The following is a 7,500-nucleotide window of genomic DNA, read 5'->3' on the forward strand; positions in this document are numbered from 1 at the left end:
CACCAAATTTGGGAGCACCCAAATACATAAAACAATTAATCACAGAAAGAAACAATCTTATTGACAAAAATGTGCTAATTGCAGGGGACTTTACCTTTTACTTTGCTTTTCTGTTTGGAGTGTCATTGTAACTACTGTATTGTAAATGATGGAAAATAATTGCATATGTTAAAAAAAATAGTGTTATATTAAAAAATAAATAAATAAACCTACTGCTCTCTCCACAACTGTTCCTTCTCTTTCCCTTTATCAATAAACAGCATCATCCACTACCTAGCCTCCTAGACCTGAATCCTAGTCTGACTCTCCCCCAGCTTAAATCCTATTTATTCTTTCTCCAGACCCTCTCTCATATCCTTGTCCACCTTCTATCTCCTCTGCCACATTTTGGCCTTCTTTCTTGCACCAACACCATAACAGTACCAGTCTCTTTGCCTCCTACACCAATTTATCACCCAAATGAACCCCTGCTTCTAACATCTGAGTTTTTTTTTCTAATAATCAAATTATTACAAAAATAATATCAACATATTTACACTACTCTGTCACTTGCCTTTTTTGCTAAATATACATCATGGATACCCTTTATACAGAATATAAACATACAGATTTAAATGAGTCTTTTTAATAGCCACATAATATTTCTTAGTGCAGGCACACAGCTATTTATTCAACTATTCTCCTATATGAGAGGCAGTCATCCTGTTTCTGTTTTTGCCACTACAATGTTGCAATGAAGATCTTTATACATGTATCTTTATTCTCATTACTTTTATTTCTTCTTTTTAATTGAGAAAGGGGGGTAGAGGAGGGAGGGGGAGGGGAGAGGAGAGGGATAGAGGGGGAGAGAGAGAGAGAATGAGAATATCCCAAACAGGTTCCATGTGCAACACTGGTCAGCATAGAGCCCAATGTGGGGCTCGATCCCATGACCTTGGGATTATGACCTGTGCTGAAATCTAATCTCAACCAACTGAGCCACTCAAGTGCCCTGACTTTCATTTCTAAGCAAAGGTTCCCATAAGTGGGATTGCTGGAATCAAAAGATGTGTCTCTCATATTCCTATACATTGCCAAATGCTTTCTCAAAAGTTTTTTTTAACAATTCACATTCCCACCAGCAAACTTGTCAACTACAGCATATCAGTCTGATGGGTTAAAAAGAAGAACTGGTCTTGATTTGCATTTCTACTAAAAAACAATCAACTGAATGTCCTAATCCGCGAATCATCTGTTTACATCCCATATTTTCTATTGCATCATTATCTTCTCTTTATCAATTTGCAGATACTCTCTATAGACTGATCCTTTCTCTTTTATGTGTGGTCAATATTTTCTTTGAATATAGAGTTTAGCTCTTGATTTTGTTAATGGTGTCTTCTACTGTATAGGAATTACAATTTTTATTTACTAAAATAGTTTTTTTATGGGATGAGTTATTCAGTTTTTTTGAAAGTGTAACCCATGTTATTCTATATTTTCTCCACTTTTTATTATTTTACATTTTAGATCTTTAATACACATGGAATTCCTCTTAACTTGCTAAAGCTGGATTAAGACCATGCCTAAGTAAATAAATAAGGAGCAAAGAATCATGCTAAGCAGATGTCAGAGCAAAACACTTTAAAACAAAAATTTGTAAAATGTCATTAAATAACGAAAACCTCATATTCAATATTCATGACCTCAACAACATAAAAGAAAACCATGGCAGAAGTGAAAACTATCAGGAATGCAAGTGGAAATAAAGAAAATATAATAAAATGAAGATCTAAAAAATGGAATCATGAAGAATTCAACCTGAAAAGGCCTTAAAGAACATGTAGTTTAAACTCTTCACTGTTTTAACGGCTAGGAAAGTGAAGTACAATCTGGATGGAAACCAAGTCTTCCAACTATTAGTCCAATGAGGAGAAATAATAAACCAGCTTTTTAAAGTAATGCATAATGACAATGTGTTTGAAAAAAAAAAGCTAAAAATCAAAAGCAGACTTGTAGGTTATAAAGGAGTTTACATTCTCAGAAAACCAAAATATATTATTAAATTCCTAATTATAATTCCAACAGATTCTGCTAACCTGTGGCACCCAAGTTACTTAGTGAGTAGGTAAGAATCTTTATAAAGGTAAACCTTGGGGCTTGGGGCAGAGACAAATACAATACTCATTATTAGTCAGCTAAATAAAAACAGATTGAATTGTGCATGAGAAAGACCACTTACGGCTATCAAGGTACACTGTTTAAAAACTGTATGAAAGTTGAACTTACGAAAACTGAGAACTACTAGAAGACCTACTAAAATGTATACAAAGACAAACATTAAAGAGCTAATATTTCTAGGTAGGAAGTTAGTAAATTCTATATTTCTGTAAAGAAAATACTTAACAATGTAAGGTTTAGAAGGGTTCTCTCTTAAACATAAAGATGTAAAAATAAAGCCACTGTTACAAAATTATTCATAATGACAATATGTGGCGGAATAGTAATTACTCCGGAGAAGAGGGCAGGATTTAGACTGGGAAGGATTATGGGGTAGTTGAAAACGATCTGTAATTCGATGTATGTGGTAATTACATAGATAAAAATTCATCCAGCTGTACACTTAGCATTAGTACATTTTATCATTACACTTAATGAAATCTTAAGAGTCATTTCCCTTCAAAACACAAACAAGAAAACGACTTCCTTTCAGCACTGTTTCAACAGAATCTCAAAAATGATAGTGACTGATATTTGTAAGGAAAAAAAACCTTTCCTTTTTAATGGTTCTCCACTGCATAATGTCAACTCTATTTAGCTCCAACCTACCTTTTAGTCTTCATCACCCTATTCCTCCCAACAAATACTGTATATTCAAAAGGAGCTATTCCCCCTTCCATAAAACTCATGCACTTTTTTATGTTTGGGCCAAATTTGGCTCAAATTTCCCTATGTCTGGCAAACTCTTACCACCTTTCAATTGTACTTCTTCTTGGAAGTTTCCCCTGATCCACCCTCTCAGGGGAAAGAATTCCTTTTTCTTCTCCTCTCCCTTTACACAATGTTAATATAGTACTTAGTTAGTACTTGTGTACCGTCTCCTCTCACTGAACTATGGATTGTAGGAAGTCAAGGGATATTTACCTAAAATACTGTACAGCAAAAAGTAGATACTCAATAAGTATTGATTTAAATAAATACATGGGACTCCAAATATCCAAAAATTAAAAGTATAAAATTTTGCTCAACAAGATAAACAAAGTGACCAAAGTGAAAAAATACATAAAATAATTGATTACAACAAAAATGTTTTATACTTTGCTTATATTTGCATGGAAAAATGTAGAATTTGTAAGAAACTTAATAGTTGTGCCCGGAGAGGGAGCCTGTATAATAATAATTTCTGCTATCAAAACTTCTTTGCCACATCAAGGTATTTAAAAACACTTGCGGCGGGGGCGCCTGGGTGGCTCAGTTGGTTAAGCATCCAACTTCGGCTCAGGGCGTGATCTCACAGTTTGTGGGTTCGAGCCCCGTGTCGGGCTCTGTGCTGACAGTTCAGAGCCTGCAGCCTGCTTCAGATTCTGTGTGTGTCTCTCTCTCTGCCCCTCTCTCACTCATGTTCTGTTTCTCTCTGTATCAATAATAAACAAACATAGAAAGTTAAAAAAATAAAACACGTAAGGGAGACCTGAATGGTTCAGTTGGTTAAGCATCCAACACTTGATTTCAGCTCAGGTCATGATCTCAGAATTTGTGAGTTTCCGCCCCGCATCAGGTTCTGCCTTGACAATGCACAGCCTGCTTGAAATTCTCTCTCTCCCTCTCTCTCTGACCCTACCCTACTTGCTCTCTCTCAAAATAAACAAACTTAAAAAAATTTTTTTTAAGCACTTAAAAATATTAATTACAAAGACTATGAAATGGCATTGAAAATGCTATTGTTGACATTTGGTATTTTAAAAAGGAAATCACAGAATGACAAATTTAAAAAATGATATCTGTAGCTATATAAGGACTAAAATAAAATGTGAAAAGGAGGAAATGCTTATGACTAAACATGTAAAGAACTGGCTTAAATACATTCTGATTACTTTTATTTGTGATTTTTCCGGGTTAATTTTCTCTTAACATTTATTGTCAAATATACGGTATATCTTACAGACACTAGACTACTGTTTATAGATAAGGGGGGAAAAGGCTGTATTAAGAGGGGGAAAATGCCACAGGTGGCTTGAGCTTGCTTTGTAGTTGATTTAATTATTCTTGTTTTATTGTTTGTTTTTTAAATAAACTTCCCCCAATTTTTATTTAAATCCCTTTATCAGTGATATTGCTACTGCTTTCCTGTATCAAAAGTGGCAAGTGAACAATATCAAGCACTAGAAACTGTCACTGATTTTAAGTATGGAAATTAGTTTATAAATAAATACAGCCTCTGCACTCAAAATATTAACGCTCTTCTTTTTTTTTTTTTTTTTTAAGTATTTTGAGATAGTCTCTAAAGGCTGATCCCTTCTCAGGTTTTAGGTCTCAGCTCAAATGTCACCTACTCAGAGAAACCTTCCCTGATCCACCTATCCAAAGTAGCCCCCCCATATACATCACAAACTGAAATAATCATGTTTATTCTTTGTTTACATATTTATTTTCTATTATTCTCCACCTAAATGCAAGCTTCGAGAAGACTGGGAACTTGTCTGCCTTCTATTGCTGTATTCCCACAGTAATTCAGTAATATTTAATGAATAAATGGGGATTTTAGGTAACAAAAAATGGAGAAAATTATAAAAGTGACATACTACTTACTTTTAACAAACATTTGCATTTTGCTACGGCCTGTTCCAAATTTAAAGCTCTAGAAGAAAAAGTGGTGAACCCACCTTTAAGAAGTTTATCACATTAGGCAGCAGTGAGACGTGCCATTTGAGAAGGATAAACCAAATGCTACAGAAATATAAGACGCTAGGTTAGAATAAGAAGTCACTATGGTGATAGGAGCCCCATTTAAGCCACGACTTGAAGGCTAGCTGGAGTTGGGACAGGTGAAGAACAGACACAAGGTGAGCATACGATGTAGAGGCAGATTTCAAGAGTAAACAGTACAGACTAGTTGAACATTGAGATCACGCAAGGGAAAGGTAGATAACAAGGTAGGTTACGGTCAGGTTATGAGTCTTCGAAAGCAGACTAAGTATTTGAAATGATCTCTATAGAACCGGAGGGGTCTCTCTCTGCAGGTCTTCACACAGATTAGCATGATCTCAGCACAGCACTGTCACAGGAAAATTATTCTGGCAGCTATTGGCCAGATAGACTGGAGTGAGAAAGAACAGGAGCTTGGAGGCTTAGTTAGGAGGCATAAGGCTCTGACCTAAGGTTTAAACATTACAGAAAGTCATAGACACATGACATGAACTCTGCACTCAGACAGATCTGGGTGTGGGGGGAAAAAAGAAAGATCTGGGTGTGAATACTAAGTCTATATTTAATTCCTCTATCAGTTTTCTAAAAATAGCTTTATTAAGATATAATTTGCATAGCATATAATTACCCCAAGGGTACAGTTAAATAAATGGTTTTCAGTACACTCAGAGTTGTGTAACCATCATTGTAATCAACTTTGAAACATTTTCACTCATCCAGAAGGAAACCATCTCCTTAGCCATTATCCCTGAATCTCCCCATTCTCTCATCCCGCCAAAAGACACAACTTCTCATCTACTTTGTCTCTTTATATTGTCAATTCTGGACATTTAATGTAAACAGAGTCACACAATATGTGGTTGTGAATGGCTTCTTTCATTGGCACTTTTTCAAAGTTTTTCAATACTGTACCATGTATTAGCACCTCTTTCCTTTTTATTGCCTAATATGCCATTGTTGGGATATACCCCTTATATACCTATTCACCCATCCATGGATATTTGGGTTGTTTGATTTTTTGGTTATTATGATTAATAAAGCTATGAAAATAGATATATCAGTTTTAATATCTGAAATAAAGATAATTTTTATCAAGTTTTAAAAGATGTAAGAATAATGCTTGACACAGAATAAATGTTCAAGAAATATTAGTTTCCTTGTCACTACATTTTAGGTAAATTGAAGAGTAAGTAATTTAGCTTTCTACCATGACTCAACTATACTATCTTCAATCTAGCAAAACCTTTCCCCAGTCAGATATATCCTTTTACGATACTCCTTCATCATTTCTTACAGACTGTCATCTTTTGCTAACAGAACTCACTTCCCCTTGTCTCTCTCTCTCCCCCCCACCCCCAAATGCTGAGGGAATGTCATCTTGTGTTTTGGTGATGTTTCTATTTATACAAAGATCTGAAGAACTATTTTTTAACCCCAACATTGCTTTCCTTCCCTTCAGTCTCCTGTCTTATCTTACACTCCATCTGACATCCTGGTGCTACCTCAAGTTACTACCACTAGATGGAAATTTTGTTTTCTCCACACTCTCCCTCTTGCCCAGTTTCCACATTATCAAAACTGATATTACTATCATTTACCTTTTTCTGATAAATGCTGATGTTAAGAACCATATATATCTTTCAAACGATTTACACAATGCAATTCACTACCCATTTTCAGAGAAATGTACTTTAAATACTATAGTGATTTAAAAATATTACCAAATCTTACTAGGCAACTAGGTGGCTCAATTAAGTGTCCGCTTTGGTTCAGGTCACAATTTCAGGGTTCATGGGTTCCATCCCTGCATGGGGCCCTGTGCTGACAGCTCAGAGCCTAGAGCCTGCTTGGGATTCTGTGTCTCCCTCTCTCTCTGCCCCTCCCCTGCTCTTACTTTGTCTCTCAAAAATAAATAAACGTTAAAAAAAATTAAAAAATATTAAAAACAAAAATCTCACCAAATCTTAAAGCTCACCCATGCAAATCTTTAAAAAACAGAATGCCAACTTTATAATTATCAAATTTTTAAAAAGATGCTTTCATAACCTTTCCCCCCTTTTATTTATACACTCGTTTTTAGCACCTAGTATGTTCAGCACTATGCCAGTTACTGATTCGGAGTTTTAATCTTGCATGAAGAACTCTAACTCTCAAAATTTTGCTGACTCAGTCACTTCTATCCTTTGCTCAACAAGCCGGCGTCAGAAATACTAATTAGATGTTACTCCCTTTCCACTGTAATTACTTTCAACTCAGCTGCCAAACAATGAGGGTTCTTCCGGTTTGGTGGTTTCATTCCTTCTCTAACCTAGTGGCCCAAGTTTGGAGCGATTTTTAGGAAAGTCGTAGGTGATACGGCAGAATAGCAGAATATCAGGAACGAACAAGCAGTAGTACAGCCCTAACAGCAGTGAATGGCCCTGAGAGTACAAGAGAGATTTAAAGGGGCCGCTTTTGCCCTGAGATTTAATCATCCAAATGGTTCCTTCCCATAAACTCTTTAGAAAAGCGGGCTCCTCTAGACACGCAGGAAGAAGGATCTGTTCAACAGTCAGGTTTCGTTTTTTTCTTTGAGAAGACACTGAAAAGTGTAGT

At 35.7% G+C, this 7,500-nt stretch overlaps 1 protein-coding gene across 3 annotated transcripts in view; it reads right to left on the reverse strand.

Moving 5' to 3' along the window:
• Positions 1-7,500, reverse strand: part of STXBP3 (syntaxin binding protein 3) — a 56,895-nt gene that overhangs the window by 48,748 nt on the left and 647 nt on the right. The window lies entirely within an intron of this gene.

The sequence above is a fragment of the Suricata suricatta genome, chromosome 8 (assembly GCF_006229205.1).
Source record: "Suricata suricatta isolate VVHF042 chromosome 8, meerkat_22Aug2017_6uvM2_HiC, whole genome shotgun sequence".
Lineage (NCBI taxonomy): Eukaryota > Metazoa > Chordata > Mammalia > Carnivora > Herpestidae > Suricata > Suricata suricatta.